This window comes from Arachis stenosperma, chromosome 3 (genome assembly GCF_014773155.1).
Source record: "Arachis stenosperma cultivar V10309 chromosome 3, arast.V10309.gnm1.PFL2, whole genome shotgun sequence".
Taxonomy (NCBI): Eukaryota; Viridiplantae; Streptophyta; class Magnoliopsida; order Fabales; family Fabaceae; genus Arachis; species Arachis stenosperma.
In genome coordinates, this window is record NC_080379.1 from 121,577,690 (window position 1) to 121,597,278 (window position 19,589).

Below are 19,589 nucleotides of genomic sequence, written 5' to 3' on the forward strand. Positions count from 1 at the left end.
CATGACGTTTTTCTGGCGTTTAACTCCAGACAGCAGCATGAACTTGGCGTTCAACGCCAAGTTACGTCGTCAATTTCCGAATAAAGTATAGACTATTGTATATTGCTGGAAAGCCCTAGATGTCTACTTTCCAACGCCGTTGAGAGCGCGCCATTTGGAGTTCTGTAGCTCCAGAAAATCCATTTCGAGTGCAGGGAGGTCAGAATCCAACAGCATCAGCAGTCCTTTTGTCAGCCTTTTTCAGAGTTTTGCTCAAGTCCCTCAATTTCAGCCAGAAATTACCTGAAATCACAGAAAAACACACAAACTCATAGTAAAGTCCAGAAATGTGAATTTAACATAAAAACTAATGAAAACATCCCTAAAAGTAGCTTGAACTCACTAAAAACTACCTAAAAACAATGCCAAAAAGCGTATAAATTATCCGCTCATCACCCATCAATCTCAGAAAAAGAAGAAGTCCTAGCCATAACAGGTCAGGATCAAGGATGGATGACTCCCATAATTAATTACCTTAAAATGGAAACTGTTTCTCAACAAATTTCCTTCGGCAAGTGTACCGAATTTGTCGTCAAGTAAAACTCACAATAGAGTGAGGTCGAATCCTGCAGATGCTGTTGGATTCTGACCTCCCTGCACTCGAAGAGGATTTTCTGGAGCTACAGAAGCCCAATTGGCGCGCTCTCAACGGCATTGGAAAGTAGACATCCTGGGCTTTCCAGAAATATATGATAGTCCATACTTTGCCCAAGATTTGATGGCCCAAACCGGCGTTCAAAGTCACCTACAGAAATTCCAGCGTTAAACGCCGGAACTGGCATAAAACTTGGAGTTAAACGCCCAAACTGGCATGAAAGCTGGCGTTTAACTCCAGAAAAGGTCTCTACACGAAATTACTTCATTGCTCAGCCCAAGCACACACCAAGTGGGCCCGGAAGTGGATTTTTCTGTCATTTACTCATTTCTGTAAACCTTAGGATACTAGTTTACTACATATAGGATCTTTTGACATTGTAATCGAGACCTTATGACCTCATAACACACACATTTCTTGTACCTTCCACGGCATGAGTCTCTAAACCCCATGGTTGGGGGTGAGGAGCTCTGCTGTGTCTTGATGGATTAATGCAATTACTACTGTTTCTTATTCAATCATGCTTGCTTCCATTCTAAGATATCACTTGCTCTCAACCCGGATGAATGTGATGATCCGTGACACTCATCATCATTCTCAACTATGAACATGTGCCTGACAACCACCCCTGTTCTACCTTAGATTAAGTAGATATCTCTTGGGTTCTTTAATCGGAATCTTCGTGGTATAAGCTAGAACTGATGGCGGCATTCAAGAGAGTCCGGAAGGTCTAAACCTTGTCTGTGGTATTCTGAGTAGGACTCAATGATTGAATGACTGTGACGTGCTTCAAACTCCTAAAGGCGGGGCGTTAGTGACAGACGCAAAAGAATCACTGGATTCTATTCCGGCCTGATTGAGAACCGACAGATGATTAGCCTATGCTGTGACAGAGCATCAGGGACGTATTTTCACTGAGAGGATGGGAGGTAGCCATTGACAACGGTGAAACCCTACATACAGCTTGCCATGGAAGGAGCCTTGCGTGTTTGATGAAGATGACAGTAGGAAAGCAGAGATTCGGAAGATGGAGCATCTCCAAAGCCTCAGCCTATTCTCCACTACTGCAAAACAAGTACCTTTTTCATGTTCTTTTGCTTTTTACAATCAATCCTGATAATTTCTGATATCCTGACTAAGATTTACAAGGTAACCATAGCTTGCTTCAAGCCGACAATCTCCGTGGGATCGACCCTTGCTCACGCAAGATATTACTTGGACGACCCAGTGCACTTGCTGGTTAGTTGTGCGGGATTGCAAAAGTGTTATTGCAATTTCGTGCACCAAGTTTTTGGCGCCGTTGCCGGGGATTGTTCGAGTTTGGACAACTGACGGCTTATCTTGTTGCTTAGATTAGGACTGTTTTATTTTTGTTGGTTTAGAGTCTTTTAGTTGAGTCTAGTTTCATATTTTAAGTTTGGTGTCCATTGCATGCCTTTGTTTTTCTTCTAGTTTTTCGAAATTGCATGTTCTTAGTCCCTTTTTGATTCATAAAAATTCTAAGTTTGGTGTCCTCTTTGTGTTTTTCCTTTAAAATTTTCGAAAATTTAGTGTTTGATTTTCTAAAAATTTTAAGTTTGGTGTCTTTTTGTTGTTTTTCTCTTTCCTCTTTTCAAAAATCAAATCTTATTCATAAAAATTTTCAATCATATCTTTTTAATTGCTATTTTCAAAATCTTTTTAATTAACTGATTGATTTAGTTCTCAATTTGCTTTGATCTTATTTTTTTTTTGATTTTCGAATTTATTTTTTTATTTCCTTTTGTTTTATTTTAATTTTTCGTTTGAAATTCAAAAAAAAAAAACAAAACAAAATTTATCTCTTTGCAATCACTCTCATTTCCCTTTTGTCCATTATGGACTTAAGTGGAATTAATCAGTCCAAGAGGACTCTGGGGTCATATGCTAACCCCATTACAGCTGCATATGGGAGTAGCATCTGTATACCTCCCATCAAAGCAAGCAGCTTTGAGCTAAACCCTCAACTCATTATCATAGTGCAGCAAAATTGCCAGTATTCCGGTCTTCCACAGGAAGAACCTACTGAGTTTCTGGCACAGTTCTTACAAATTGCTGACACAGTACATGATAAAGAGGTAGATCAGGATGTCTACAGACTATTACTGTTTCCATTTGCTGTAAAAGATCAAGCTAAAAGGTGGTTGAATAACCAACCTACAGCAAGCATAAAGACATGGAAACAGTTATCATACAAATTCCTGAATCATTTCTACCCTCCAAAGAGGATGACACAGCTAAGGCTGGACATCCAAGGCTTTAAACAAGAGGATAATGAATCCCTTTATAATGCCTGGGAGAGGTATAGAGGTATGCTTAGAAAATGCCCCTCTGAAATGTTTTCAGAGTGGGTACAGTTAGACATCTTCTACTATGGGCTCACAGAAAAAGCTCAGATGTCTTTAGACCACTCAGCTGGTGGATCTATACACATAAGGAAGACAATTGAAGAAGCTCAAGAGCTTATAGACACTGTTGCTAGAAACCAATACTTATATTCTAGCAATGAGTTCGTTCCAAAAGAGGAGGTCATGGCATTAGTCACTGATCCTAATCCTCAAGAACAGATGAATGAGCTTAATCAACAATTGCTCCTGATGACAGAACAGTTAGCAGAATTTAAAGAAATGCTCCATGATACTAAAGTTGCTAACAAGAACATAGAACTGCAGTTGAATCAAGCAAAACAGCAAATATCTAAACAGATAACAGAAGGATGTCAAGCAGTTCAACTAAGGAGTGGGAAAACACTGAACACCACTGCTCAAAGGAGCAAGAAGGCAAACAAAGAACAATTGACAGAGGATAACCAAACCACTGTTCAAAATCCCTCTGAGGGCAACAAGAGCCCAGAGAGGAATACTATTGGCGTTCAAACGCCAGAAAGGGAAGGAAAGTTGGCGTTAAACGCCCATTCCTTGCCCAGTTCTGGCGTTCAAACGCCAGAAAAGGGGGAGAAGTTGGCGTTTAACGCCCAATCTTCACCCATTCCTGGCGTTCAAACGCCCAAGGAGGATCAGGCACCTGAGAGTGCTGATAATTATCCCTCTAACAAGGCTTCTTCAACCACTTCTGTAAGGAATAAACCTGCAGCATCTAAGGTTGAGGAATATCAAGCCAAGATGCCTTATCCTCAGAAACTCCGCAAAGCGGAACAGGATAAGCAATTTGCCCGCTTTGCAGACTATCTAAGGACTCTTGAAATAAAGATTCCGTTTGCAGAGGCACTTGAGCAAATACCTTCTTATGCTAAGTTCATGAAAGAGATCTTAAGTCATAAGAAGGATGGTGCACGAAATTGTGATCACTACAACTTCGCACAACTAACCAGCAAGTGCACTGGGTCGTCCAAGTAATACCTTACGTGAGTAAGGGTCGATCCCACGGAGATTGGTGGTATGAAGCAAGCTATGGTCACCTTGTAAATCTCAGTCAGGCAGACTCAAATGGGTATAGTGATAAACGAATAAAGCATAAAGATAAAGATAGAGATACTTATGTATATCATTGGTGAGAGCTTCAGATAAGCGAATGAAGATGCCTTCCCTTCCGTCTCTCTGCTTTCCTACTGTCTTCATCCAATCCTTCTTACTCCTTTCCATGGCAAGCTTATGCAAGGGTTTCACCGTTGTCAGTGGCTACCTCCCATCCTCTCAGTGGAAATGTTCAACGCACCCTGTCACGGCACGGCTATCCATCTGTCGGTTCTCGTTCAGGCCGGAATAGAATCCAGTGATTCTTTTGTGTCTGTCACTAACGCCCCGCCTGCTAGGAGTTTGAAGCACGTCACAGTCATTCAATCATTGAATCCTACTCAAAATACCACAGACAAGGTTAGACCTTCCGGATTCTCTTGAATGCCGCCATCAGTTCTCGCCTATACCACGAAGATTCCGGTTAAAGAATCCAAGAGATAAACACTAGAGCCTTGTTTGCTTGTAGAACAAAAGTGGTTGTCAGTCACTTTGTTCATAAGTGAGAATGATGATGAGTGTCACATAATCATCACATTCATCAAGTTCTTGAGTGCGAATGAATATCTTGGACAAAGAACAAGCGAATTGAATAGAAGAACAATAGTAATTGCATTAATACTCGAGGTACAGCAGAGCTCCACACCTTAATCTATGGTGTGTAGAAACTCCACCGTTGAAAATACATAAGAACAAGGTCTAGGCATGGCCGTGAGGCCAGCCTCCCAATGATCTAAGAACTAGGTGTCCAAAGATGATCAAAGGATCTAAAAATAATCCAAAGATGAAAATACAATAGTAAAAGGTCCTATATATAGAGAACTAGTAGCCTAGGGTGTACAGAGATGAGTAAATGACATAAAAATCCACTTCCGGGCCCACTTGGTGTGTGCTTGGGCTGAGCAATGAAGCATTTTCGTGTAGAGACTCTTCTTGGAGTTAAACGCCAGCTTTTATGCCAGTTTGGGCGTTTAACTCCCATTTTGGTGCCAGTTCCGGCGTTTAACGCTGGAAATTCTGTAGGTGACTTTGAACGCCGGTTTGGGCCATCAAATCTTGGGCAAAGTATAGACTATCATATATTGCTGGAAAGCCCAGGATGTCTAATTTCCAACGCCGTTGAGAGCGCGCCAATTGAGCTTCTGTAGCTCTAGAAAATCCACTTCGAGTGCAGGAAGGTCAGAATCCAACAGCATCTGCAGTCCTTTTCAGTCTCTGAATCAGATTTTTGCTCAGGTCCCTTAATTTCAGCCAGAAAATACCTGAAATCACAGAAAAACACACAAACTCATAGTAAAGTCCAGAAAAGTGAATTTTAGCTAAAAACTAATAAAAATATACTAAGAACTCAACTAAAACTACTAAAAACATACTAAAAACAATGCCAAAAAGCGTATAAATTATCCGCTCATCACAACACCAAACTTAAATTGTTGCTTGTCCCCAAGCAACTGAAAATCAAATAAGATAAAAAGAAGAGAATATACTATAGACTCCAAATTATCAATGAAACTAAGCTCCAAATTAGATGAGCGGGACTAGTAGCTTTTTGCCTCCGAACAGTTTCGGCATCTCACTTTATCCTTTGAAATTCAGAATGATTGGCTTCTTTAGGAACTCAGAATCCAGATAGTGTTATTGATTCTCCTAGTTAAGTATGATGATTCTTGAACACAGCTACTTTATGAGTCTTGGCCGTGGCCCAAAGCACTCTGTCTTCCAGTATTACCACCGGATACATACATGCCACAGACACATAATTGGGTGAACCTTTTCAGATTGTGACTCAGCTTTGCTAGAGTCCCCATTTAGAGGTGTCCAGGGTTCTTAAGCACACTCTTTTTGCCTTGGATCACAACTTTATTTCTTTCTTTTTCTCTTTCTTTTCTTTTTTTCTCTTTTTTTTTCGCCTCTTTTTTTTTTGTATTCACTGCTTTTTCTTGCTTCAAGAATCATTTTTATGATTTTTCAGATCCTCAGTAACATGTCTCCTTTTTCATCATTCTTTCAAGAGCCAACAATTTTAACATTCATGAACAACAAATTCAAAAGACATATGCACTGTTTAAGCATACATTCAGAAAACAACAAGTATTGTCACCACATCAAACTAATTAAGCTAGTTTTAAAGATGAATTTGAAATCCTGTACTTCTTGTTCTTTTGTGATAAAAACAGTTTTCATTTAAGAAAGGTGATGGATTCATTCATAACTTTAAGGCATAGACACTAAGACACTAATGATCATAAGACACAAACATGGATAAACATAAAGCATAATTTTCGAAAAACAGAAAAATAAAGAACAAGGAGATTAAAGAACGGGTCCACCTCAGTGATGGCGGCTTGTTCTTCCTCTTGAAGGTCTTATGGAGTGCTTGAGCTCCTCAATGTCTCTTCCTTGTCTTTGTTGCTCCTCTCTTAGTTGTCCCATGTTGGAACTCAATTCTCCTAGGGAGGATCTCTTGTTTGCTCCATCCTTTTCAAATGTGATGGGCTTGAGGTCATGCCTTCTCAGTTGAACCGGCTTCCCTCTTGAGTTTCTCTTCCATTGGGCGCCCTCTTCACAGATATCTATGAGGACTTGGTCCAACCTTTGGTCAAAGTTGACCCTTCTTCATGGCCACAGCTTCATAGAAGTGGTCTTGATGCACCCTTGAGATGAATCTCTCCATCTCCCATGACTCGGAGGTGGAAGCTTTTGCCTTCCCTTTCCTCTTTCTAGAGGTTTCTCCGGCCTTGGATGCCATAAATGGTTATGGAAAAACAAAAAGCAATGCTTTTACCACACCAAACTTAAAAGGTTTGCTCGTCCTCGAGCAAAAGAAGAAAGATGAGAGTAGAAGAAGAAGAAATAGAAGAGAGGGAGATGGCTTTGTGTTCGGCCAAAGAGGGGGGGAAGTGGTGTTTAGGTGGTGTGAAAATGAAGGAGTGAAGAAGGGTTTATGGGGAAGAGGTGTTGAGGTGATTGGTGAATGGGTGAAGAAGAAAGAGAGTGGTGGGGTTGGTGGGGATCCTGTGGGGTCCACAGATCCTGTGGTGTCAAGGAAAAGTCATCCCTGCACCAAATGGCATTCAAAATCACGTTTTGAGCCAATTCTGGCGTTAAACGCCGGGCTGGTGCCCATCTCTGGCATTTAACGCCAGGTTCTTGCCCTTTCCTGGCATTTAACGCCAGTCTGGTGCCCCTTTCTGGCGTTAAACGCCCAGAATGGTGCCAGACTGGGCGTTAAACGCCCAACTGCTAGCCTCACTGGCGTTTAAACGCCAGTGAGTTCTTCCTCCAGGGTGTGCTGTTTTTCTTCCTGTTTTTCATTCTGTTTTTGCTTTTTCAATTGATTTTGTGACTTCTCATGATCATCAACCTACAAAATAAAATAAAATAACAAAGGAAAATATATAAAATATAACATTGGGTTGCCTCCCAACAAGCGCTTCTTTAATGTCAGTAGCTTGACAGAGGGCTCTCAATGAGCCTCACAGATACTCAGAGCAATGTTGGAACCTCCCAACACCAAACTTAGAGTTTGAATGTGGGGGTTCAACACCAAACTTAGAGTTTGGTTGTGGCCTCCCAACACCAAACTTAGAGTTTGACTGTGGGGGCTCTGTTTGACTCTGATTTGAGAGAAGCTCTTCATGCTTCCTCTCCATGATGACAGAGGGATATCCTTGAGCCTTAAACACAAAGGATTCTTCATTCACTTGAATGATCAGTTCACCTCCATCAACATCAATCACAGCTTTTGCTGTGGCTAGGAAGGGTCTGCCAAGGATGATGGATTCATCCATGCACTTCCCAGTCTCTAGGACTATGAAATCAGTAGGAATGTAATGGTCTTCAATCTTCACCAAAACATTCTCTACAAGTCCATAAGCTTGTTTTCTTGAGTTGTCTGCCATCTCTAGTGAGATTCTTGCAGCTTGTACCTCAAAGATCCCTAGCTTCTCCATTACAGAGAGAGGCATGAGGTTTACACTTGACCCTAAGTCACATAGAGCCTTCTTGAAGGTCATGGTGCCTATGGTACAAGGTATGGAAAACTTCCCAGGGTCTTGTCTCTTTTGAGGTAATTTCTGCCTAGACAAGTCATCCAGTTCTTTGGTGAGCAAAGGAGGTTCATCCTCCCAAGTCTCATTTCTAAATAACTTGTCATTTAGCTTCATGATTGCTCCAAGGTATTTAGCAACTTGCTCTTCAGTGACATACTCATCCTCTTCAGAGGAAGAATACTCATCAGAGCTCATGAAAGGCAGAAGTAAGTCTAATGGAATCTCTATGGTCTCATTTTGAGCCTCAGATTCCCATGGTTCCTCATTGGGGAACACATTGGAGGTTAGTGCACGCCCATTGAGGCCTTCCTCAGTGGCGTCCACTTCCTCTCTTTCCTCTCCAGATTCGGCCATGTTTATGGCTTTGCACTCTCCTTTTGGATTTTCTTCTGTATTACTTGGGAGAGTACTTGGAGGGAGTTCAGTAATTTTCTTACTCAGCTGTCCCACTTGTGCCTCCAAATTCCTAATGGAGGACCTTGTTTCAGTCATGAAACTTTGAGTGGTTTTGATTATATCAGAGACCATAGTTGCTAAGTCAGAGGGGTTCTGCTTAGGATTCTCTGTCTGTTGCTGAGAAGATGATGGAAAAGGCTTGCCATTGCTAAACCTGTTTCTTCCACCATTATTGTTGTTGAAACCTTGTTGAGGTTTCTCTTGATTCTTCCATGAGAAATTTGGGTGATTTCTCCATGAAGAATTATAAGTGTTACCATAGGGTTCTCCTAAGTAATTCACCTCTTTCATTGAAGGATTCTCAGGATCATAAGCTTCTTCTTCAGATGAAGCATCCTTAGTACTGCTTGGTGCATTCTGCATTCCAGACAGACTTTGAGAAATCAAATTGACTTGTTGAGTCAATATTTTATTCTGAGCCAATATGGCATTCAGAGTGTCAATCTCAAGGACTCCTTTCTTCTGATTAGTCCCATTGTTCACAGGATTCCTTTCAGAAGTGTACATGAATTGGTTATTTGCAACCATTTCAATTAGCTCTTGAGCTTCTGTAGGCGTCTTCTTCAGATGAAGAGATCCTCCAGCAGAGCTATCCAAAGACATCTTGGATAGTTCAGAGAGACCATCATAGAAAATACCTATGATGCTCCATTCAGAAAGCATGTCAGAAGGACATTTTTTGATTAATTGTTTGTATCTTTTCCAAGCTTCATAGAGGGATTCTCCATCCTTCTGTCTGAAGGTTTGGACTTCCACTCTAAGCTTACTCAATTTTTGAGGTGGAAAGAACTTTGCCAAGAAGGCATTGACTAGCTTTTCCCATGAGTCCAGGCTTTCTTTAGGTTGTGAGTCCAACCATGTTCTAGCTCTGTCTCTTACAGCAAAAGGGAATAGCATCAGTCTGTAGACCTCAGGGTCAACCCCATTAGTCTTGACTGTGTCACAGATTTGCAAGAATTCAGCTAAAAACTGATGAGGATCTTCCAATGGAAGTCCATGGAACTTGCAATTCTGTTGCATTAGAGAAACTAATTGAGGCTTAAGCTCAAAGTTGTTTGCTCCAATGGCAGGGATAGAGATGCTTCTCCCATAGAAGTCGGGAGTAGGTGCAGTAAAGTCACCCAGCACCTTCCTTGCATTGTTGGCATTGTTGTTGTTTTCGGCTGCCATGTCTTCTTCTTTTTTGAAGAATTCGGTTAGGTCCTCTACAGAGAGTTGTGCCTTAGCTTCTCTTAGCTTTCGCTTCAAGGTCCTTTCAGGTTCAGGGTCAGCTTCAACAAGAATGCCTTTGTCTTTGTTTTTGCTCATATGAAGGAGAAGAGAACAAGAAAATATGGAATCCTCTATGTCACAGTATAGAGATTCCTTGAGGTGTCAGAGGAAAAGAAAAATGGAAGACAGAGGTAGAAAATTCGAACTTATCAAGGAAGATGGAGTTCGAATTTTGCATTAAGGGATAGTGTTAGTCCATAAATAGAAGGATGTGAGAAGAAGGGAAGTAATTTTCGAAAATTAAGTAAAAGATTTTGAAAACATTTTGAAAAACACTAATTGATTTTCGAAAATAAAAGTGGGAAAGAAATCAAGTGATTTTTGAAAAGATTTTGAAATTAGAAATCAAAAAGATACGATTGAAAACTATTTTTAAAAAAAAAATGTGATTAAAAAGATTTGATTGAAAAGATATGATTTGAAAACAATTTTAAAAGATATGATTTGAAAACAATTTTAAAAGATATGATTTTAAAAATTAATGACTTGCCTAACAAGAAAAGATATGATTCAAACATTAAACTTTTCTCAACAGAAAAGGTAATATACTTGAGATGTTCAATCAAATCATTAATTGTTAGTAAGTATCTTTGAAAAAGGAAATAAATTGATTTTGAAAACATTTGATTGAAAAGATATGATTTGAAAAAGATTTGGTTTTGAAAAACTTTGAAAACTTGAAAAAAAATTTGATTTTGAAAACAAAATCTTCCCCCTAGTGCCATCCTGGCGTTAAACGCCCAGAATGGTGCACATTCTGGCGTTTAACGCCCAAACTACTACCCTTTTGGGCGTTAAACGCCCAGCCAAGCACCCTGGCTGGCGTTTAAACGCCAGTCTGTCTTCTTCACTGGGCATTTTTGAATGCCCAGCTTTTTCTGTATAATTCCTCTGCTGTATGTTCTGAATCTTCAATTCTCTGTATTATTGACTTGATAAGACACAAATTAGAAATATTTTTGGATTTTTAATAATAAGGAATAATCAAAATGCACTTAAAATCAAATAACAATGCATGCAAGACACCAAACTTAGCAGTTTGTATACCATTGACACTAACAAAATGAGAATGCATATAACAAAACACTCAAGTCAATAGAATTCAAAGATCAAAACAAGGAAATCATCAAGAACAACTTGAAGATCAATGAGGACACATGCATGAATGCAATAAGAACAGAAACATGCAATTGACACTAAACTTAAGATGAGACTCTAGACTCAAACAAGAAATATTTTTGGATTTTATGATTTTGTAATTTTTTTTGTGCTTTTTCGAAAATTAAGTGAAAAGGAAAATAAAGGTATCAAAATTCTTAATGAGAATTCCAGGAATCATGCAATGTTAGTCTAAAGCTTTAGTCTAAAGGAATTAGACATGGCCGGCCAAGCTTCAGCAGGACATTGCATTCAAGAGCTAAATTAATGAGAATCAATCGGCTTTGGTGATGATAAGAACATCACCTTGAAACACTAGAATTCATTCTTAAGAACTCTGAAGAAAAATACCTAATCTAAGCAACAAGATGAACCGTCAGTTGTCCATACACAAGAACAATTCCCGGCAACGGCGCCAAAAACTTGGTGCACGAAATTGTGATCACTACAACTTCGCACAACTAACCAGCAAGTGCACTGGGTCGTCCAAGTAATACCTTACGTGAGTAAGGGTCGATCCCACGGAGATTGGTGGTATGAAGCAAGCTATGGTCACCTTGTAAATCTCAGTCAGGCAGACTCAAATGGGTATAGTGATAAACGAATAAAGCATAAAGATAAAGATAGAGATACTTATGTATATCATTGGTGAGAGCTTCAGATAAGCGAATGAAGATGCCTTCCCTTCCGTCTCTCTGCTTTCCTACTGTCTTCATCCAATCCTTCTTACTCCTTTCCATGGCAAGCTTATGCAAGGGTTTCACCGTTGTCAGTGGCTACCTCCCATTCTCTCAGTGGAAATGTTCAACGCACCCTGTCACGGCACGGCTATCCATCTGTCGGTTCTCGTTCAGGCCGGAATAGAATCCAGTGATTCTTTTGCGTCTGTCACTAACGCCCCGCCTGCTAGGAGTTTGAAGCACGTCACAGTCATTCAATCATTGAATCCTACTCAGAATACCACAGACAAGGTTAGACCTTCCGGATTCTCTTGAATGCCGCCATCAGTTCTCGCCTATACCACGAAGATTCCGGTTAAAGAATCCAAGAGATAAACACTAGAGCCTTGTTTGCTTGTAGAACAAAAGTGGTTGTCAGTCACTTTGTTCATAAGTGAGAATGATGATGAGTGTCACATAATCATCACATTCATCAAGTTCTTGAGTGCGAATGAATATCTTGGACAAAGAACAAGCGAATTGAATAGAAGAACAATAGTAATTGCATTAATACTCGAGGTACAGCAGAGCTCCACACCTTAATCTATGGTGTGTAGAAACTCCACCGTTGAAAATACATAAGAACAAGGTCTAGGCATGGCCGTGAGGCCAGCCTCCCAATGATCTAAGAACTAGGTGTCCAAAGATGATCAAAGGATCTAAAAATAATCCAAAGATGAAAATACAATAGTAAAAGGTCCTATATATAGAGAACTAGTAGCCTAGGGTGTACAGAGATGAGTAAATGACATAAAAATCCACTTCCGGGCCCACTTGGTGTGTGCTTGGGCTGAGCAATGAAGCATTTTCGTGTAGAGACTCTTCTTGGAGTTAAACGCCAGCTTTTATGCCAGTTTGGGCGTTTAACTCCCATTTTGGTGCCAGTTCCAGCGTTTAACGCTGGAAATTCTGTAGGTGACTTTGAACGCCGGTTTGGGCCATCAAATCTTGGGCAAAGTATAGACTATCATATATTGCTGGAAAGCCCAGGATGTCTAATTTCCAACGCCGTTGAGAGCGCGCCAATTGAGCTTCTGTAGCTCTAGAAAATCCACTTCGAGTGCAGGAAGGTCAGAATCCAACAGCATCTGCAGTCCTTTTCAGTCTCTGAATCAGATTTTTGCTCAGGTCCCTTAATTTCAGCCAGAAAATACCTGAAATCACAGAAAAACACACAAACTCATAGTAAAGTCCAGAAAAGTGAATTTTAGCTAAAAACTAATAAAAATATACTAAGAACTCAACTAAAACTACTAAAAACATACTAAAAACAATGCCAAAAAGCGTATAAATTATCCGCTCATCAAAGGATTGGAGAGAAACTGAAAAAGTGTTTCTCACTGAAGAATGCAGTGCAGTCATACTAAAAAGCTTACCAGAAAAGCTTCAAGATCCTGGAAGCTTTATAATACCATGCACATTAGAAGGTGCTTGCACCAAGACAGCCCTATGTGATCTTGGAGCAAGCATCAATCTAATACCTGCATCCACTATCAGAAAGCTTGGGTTGGCTGGAGAAGTCAAACCAACCAGGATATGCCTCCAACTTGCTGATGGCTCCATTAAACACCCATCAGGCATAATAGAGGACATGATTGTCAAGGTTGGGCCATTTGCCTTTCCCACTGACTTTGTGGTGCTGGAAATGGAAGAGCACAAAAGTGCAACTCTCATTCTAGGAAGACCATTCCTAGCAACTGGACGAACTCTCATTGATGTACAAAAAGGGGAAGTGACCCTGAGAGTCAATGAGGATGAGTTCAAGTTGAATGCTGTGAAAGCAATGCAGCATCCAGACACACCAGATGACTGCATGGGCGCTGACATTATTGACTCTCTGGTAGAAGAGATCAATATGACTGAAAGCCTAGAATCAGAGCTTGAGGACATCTTCAAAGATGCCCAACCTGATCAAGAAGAACTAGAGGAAGTAAAGGAATTTTCGAAAATTCCTCAGGAGGAGAATAAACCTCCCAAACCTGAACTCAAACCTCTACCACCATCCCTGAAATATGCATTTTTGGGAGAGGGTGACACTTTTCCAGTGATTATAAGCTCTGCTTTAAATCCACAGGAAGAGGAGGCACTAATTCAAGTGCTAAGGACACACAAGACATCTCTTGGGTGGTCCATAAGTGATCTTAAGGGCATTAGCCCAGCAAGATGCATGCACAAGATCCTGTTGGAGGATAATGCCAAACCAGTGGTTCAACCACAGAGGAGGCTAAATCCAGCCATGAAGGAGGTGGTGCAGAAAGAGGTCACTAAATTACTGGAGGTTGGGATTATTTATCCTATTTCTGATAGCCCCTGGGTGAGCCCTGTCCAAGTTGTTCCCAAAAAGGGAGGCATGACAGTGGTTCATAATGAAAAAAATGAACTGGTTCCTACAAGGACAGTCACAGGGTGGCGTATGTGTATTGACTACAGAAGGCTCAATACAGCCACCAGAAAGGATCATTTTCCTTTACCATTCATAGACCAAATGCTAGAAAGACTAGCTGGTCATGACTATTACTGCTTTTTAGATGGCTATTCAGGCTACAACCAGATTGCAGTAGATCCCCAGGACCAAGAGAAAACAGCATTTACCTGCCCTTCTGGCGTGTTTGCCTATAGGAGAATGCCTTTTGGTCTGTGCAATGCACCTGCAACCTTTCAGAGGTGCATGCTCTCTATCTTCTCAGACATGGTAGAGAAATTTCTGGAAGTCTTCATGGATGACTTTTCAGTATATGGAGACTCATTCAACTCCTGTCTTAACCACCTATCACTTGTCCTGAAAAGATGCCAAGAGACTAACCTGGTTTTAAACTGGGAGAAATGTCACTTTATGGTGACTGAAGGAATTGTCCTTGGGCACAAAATTTCAAGCAGGGGAATAGAGGTCGATAAGGCAAAGGTAGAGGTAATTGAAAAATTACCACCACCTGCCAATGTTAAGGCAATCAGAAGCTTTCTTGGGCATGCAGGATTCTACAGAAGGTTTATAAAGGATTTTTCAAAAATTGCCAAACCTCTAAGTAATCTGCTAGCTGCTGACACTCCATTTATCTTTGATAATGAGTGTCTGCAGGCATTTGAGACCCTGAAGGCTAAGCTGGTCACAGCACCAGTTATCTCTGCACCAGATTGGACATTGCCATTTGAATTAATGTGTGATGCCAGTGATCATGCCATTGGTGCAGTGTTGGGACAGAGGCATAACAAGCTTTTGCACGTCATTTATTATGCCAGCCGTGTTCTAAATGACGCACAAAAGAACTACACAACCACAGAGAAAGAGTTACTTGCAGTGGTTTATGCCATTGACAAGTTTAGATCCTACCTAGTGGGATCAAAGGTGGTTGTGTACACTGACCATGCTGCTCTTAAATACTTACTCACAAAGCAGGATTCAAAACCCAGGCTTATCAGATGGGTGTTGCTTCTGCAAGAGTTTGATATAGAAATAAGAGACAGAAAAGGGACAGAAAACCAAGTGGCTGATCATCTGTCCCGAATAGAACCAGTAGCTGGGGCGTCCCTCCCTTCTACTGAGATCTCTGAGACTTTCCCAGATGAGCAACTCTTTGCCATTCAGGAAGCTCCATGGTTTGCAGATATTGCAAATTATAAAGCTGTGAGGTTCATACCCAAGGAGTACAGCAATGTGCAAAGAAAGAAATTAATTTCAGATGCAAAGTACTACCTCTGGGATGAACCATATCTCTTTAAGAGATGTGCTGACGGAGTGATCCGCAGATGTGTACCCAGAGAAGAAGCACGAAAGATCTTATGGCATTGCCATGGATCACATTATGGAGGACATTTTGGAAGTGAGCGAATAGCCACTAAAGTCCTCCAGTGTGGCTTCTACTGGCCTACTCTCTATAAAGATTCCCGAGAGTTTGTGCGTAACTGTGACAGTTGCCAAAGAGCTGGTAACCTGCCTCACGGATATGCCATGCCTCAACAAGGGATATTAGAGATAGAATTGTTTGATGTATGGGGAATTGACTTCATGGGGCCATTCCCACCATCATACTCAAACACTTACATTCTGGTGGCAGTGGACTATGTATCTAAGTGGGTAGAAGCAATTGCTACACCCACTAATGATACCAAGACCGTGCTGAAATTCCTCCAGAAACACATCTTCAGCAGGTTTGGTGTTCCCAGAGTACTAATCAGTGATGGGGGCACTCATTTCTGCAATAGACTGCTACACTCTGCTATGGTTAGACATGGAATTAGCCATAAAGTGGCAACTCCGTATCATCCACAGACAAATGGGCAAGCAGAAGTCTCTAACAGAGAACTAAAAAGAATCCTAGAACGGACTGTAATGGCCCGAAGAAAGGATTGGGCAAAGAGCTTGGATGATGCTCTGTGGGCATACAGAACAGCATTCAAGACTCCTATAGGAACCTCTCCATACCAACTGGTGTATGGGAAGGCCTGTCATTTGCCTGTGGAACTGGAACATAAAGCCTATTGGGCAACCAGATTCCTAAACATGGATGCTCAGTTAGCTGGTGAGAAAAGACTGCTCCAGCTAAATGAGCTAGAGGAGTTCAGACTCAATGCCTTTGAAAATGCAAAAATTTATAAGGAAAAGGCAAAGAAGTGGCATGACAAGAGATTGTCAACCAGAGTCTTTGAGCCAGGACAAAAAGTTCTGCTCTTCAACTCCAGGCTCAAATTATTTCCAGGAAAACTCAAATCCCGGTGGAGGGGTCCGTATGTGATTACAGGAGTGTCACCATATGGATATGTTGAGCTTCAGGATATTGATTCTAACAAGAAGTTCATTGTTAATGGACAGAGAATCAAGCACTATCTTGAAGGAAATTTTGAGCAGGAATGCTCAAAACTGAGACTTGAGTGATTCTTAGCAGAAGTCCAGCTAAAGACAGTAAAGAAGCGCTTGCTGGGAGGCAACCCAGTCATTAGGAGGGTATATGATTAGTTCTTACAGAGGCAAGTATCAAAAATGAAGGAATTCACAGAGTTACAGAAGGATTCAGCTCAAAAAGCAGAGAAAATGAGCTTACTGGCGAAAAAACGCCAGTAAGGGGCATTTTGGGCGTTAAACGCCAGAATGGGTACCATTCTGGGCGTTTAACGCCAGGAATGGTGCCATTTTGGGCGTTAAACGCCAGAATGGGCACCATTCTGGGCGTTTAACGCCAGGTGTGCAGCATCCTGGGCGTTCTGAAAAACGCCCAGTGACAAAGGATTTCTGGCGTTTAACGCCAGCCAGGGCACCTGGCTGGGCGTTAAACGCCCAAAAGGGGTAGCAAATGGGCGTTAAACGCCAGAATGGGTGCCATTCTGGGCGTTTAACGCCAGAAAGGTGGGGGGACCACATTTTTGTTTTCAACTCAAATTTTTTCAAACTTTCCTTTTCTCACCCATACTTTTCTACAAAATCACACTTCAATCATTCATCATTCACTTTCAAATCTTCAAAAATCAAAACCATTCTTCAAATTTATTTCAAATCAATTACAAACATTGTTCAAAAATTTCACCCTTTTCTCAATTTTTGTCCATATCTTCTCAAATCTCCTTCCAAATTTCTCTCTTCTTTTTCGAAAACTCCCCTCCCCACCTTATAAATACACGTTTGGCTCCCTCATTCCATCACACCATTCGAATTTCCTCTTCCTCCCCCTCTCTTCTCTCTTTTCTTTTGCTTGAGGACAAGCAAACCTCTAAGTTTGGTGTGCTTTTCCGTGATCACTAAGCCAAGATTCATCAAGATCATGGCTCCCAAGGGAAAACAAACCAATTTAAGAGGAAAGAAAGAGACTAATCCAAAGAATCTTTGGAATCAAGAGAAGTTCTTAACCAAGAACATGAAGACCATTATCACAAATAATGGGTCTGAGGTCAGTGATCCCGGAAGTGAAATTTGATCTGAAAGAAGATGAATATCCGGGGATCCAAGAGCAAATTCGAAACAGAGGATGGGAAGTTCTAACCAATCCTGAGACAAAGGTTGGAAGGAACATGGTTCAGGAATTCTACTCAAATCTGTGGCTAACAGATAAGCAGAGAATGACTGGAACCGCTTACCATACCTATAGAACCATGGTCAGAGGGAAAGTTATATACTTCCATCTGGACAAAATAAGAGAAATCTTCAAGTTGCCTCAACTGCAAGATGATCCTGACTCCTTTAATAGGAGGATGGTGAGAGTAGATAAAGGGTTGGATCAAGTTCTAGAGGACATATGCCTCCCTGGAACTAAGTGGATAACCAATTCAAAGGGTGTCCCAAACCAACTCAAGAGGGGAGACCTCAAACCAATTGCAAGAGGTTGGCTAGACTTTATTGGGCGTTCCATATTGCCCACTAGCAACCGTTCTGAGGTCACCATCAAGAGAGCAGTGATGATTCATTGCATTATGCTGGGAAAAGAAGTGGAGGTTCATCATGTGATTACTTGTGAGATCTACACAATAGCAAATAGGAATTCCACTGTAACCAAATTGGCTTACCCAAGCTTGATCTCCTTGCTCTGTAAAGAGGCTGGGGTGAAGATGGAAGCAGATGAATTCATACCCATTGAACATCCAATCACCAAGAAGTCAATGGAAGGAGTAAGAAGAGCAGGGGCGTGAACTCCAAGAGATGAAACGCCAAAAGCTCTCCTCCCAAGCTAAGGGAGCATCCACTTCTCAAAATCAAGGTTGTTGAGTCCTAACTCTGTGAAAACCTCTATCATTAGGAGCCTATTGTTTTCGTTTTTTTTTTTTAGTTTATTTTGTTTAATCTTATATTTAGTTTTGAGTCTTGTTCTTAGTTCATAATTAATAAAATTTAAAGTATTCTGCCTTAAAGTTATGAATGTCCTATGAATCCATCACCTCTCTTAAATGAAAAATGCTTTAATCACAAAAGAACAAGAAGTACAGGATTTCGAAATTTATCTCTGAAACTAGTTGAATTAGTTTGATGTGGTGACAATACTTTTTGTTTTCTGAATGAATGCTTGAACAGTGCATATGTCTCTTGAATTTGCTGTTTTAAGAATGTTAAAAATTGTTGGCTCTTGAAAGAATGAGGAGAAAGAGAACTGTTATTGAGGATCTGAAAAATCATCAAATTGATTCTTGAAGCAAGAAAAAGCAGTATTCAAAAAAAAAAATTTTTCAAAAAAAAAAAAGAGAGAAGAAGAAAAGAAAAAGAAAGAAATAAAGTTGTGAACCAAGGCAAAAAGAGTGTGCTTAAGAACCTTGGACACCTCTAATTGGGGACTCTAGCAAAGCTAAGTCACAATCTAAAAAGGTTCACCCAATTATGTGTCTGTGGCATGTATGTATCCGGTGGTAATACTGGAGGACAGAGTGCTTTGGGCCACAGCCAAGACTCATACACTAGCTATGTTCAAGAATCATTGTACTTAACTAGGAGAATCAATAACACTATCTGAGTTCTGAGTTCTCATAGATGCCAATCATTCTGAACTTCAAAGGATAGAGTGAGATGCCAAAACTGTTCGGAGGCAAAAAGCTACTAGTCCCGCTCATCTAATTGGAGCTATGTTTCTTTGATATTTTGGAGTCTATAGTATATTCTCTTCTTTTTATCCTATTTTGATTTTCAGTTGCTTGGGGACAAGCAACAATTTAAGTTTGGTGTTGTGATGAGCGGATAATTTATACGCTTTTTGGCATTGTTTTTAGTATGTTTTTAGTATCCTTTAGTTAGTTTTTATTATATTTCTATTAGTTTTTAGTTAAAATTCACTTTTCTGGACTTTACTATGAGTTTGTGTGTTTTTCTGTGATTTCAGATATTTTCTGGCTGAAATTG

The 19,589-nt window shown here is 40.6% G+C and overlaps 1 non-coding gene across 1 annotated transcript; it reads left to right on the forward strand.

Moving 5' to 3' along the window:
* Positions 1–9,290: 9,290 nt before the first annotated feature.
* Positions 9,291–9,398, forward strand: LOC130970987 (small nucleolar RNA R71). Its single transcript, XR_009082228.1, has one exon. It is a non-coding gene; the product is annotated as a small nucleolar RNA R71 (small nucleolar RNA).
* The last annotated feature ends 10,191 nt before the right edge of the window (positions 9,399–19,589 follow it).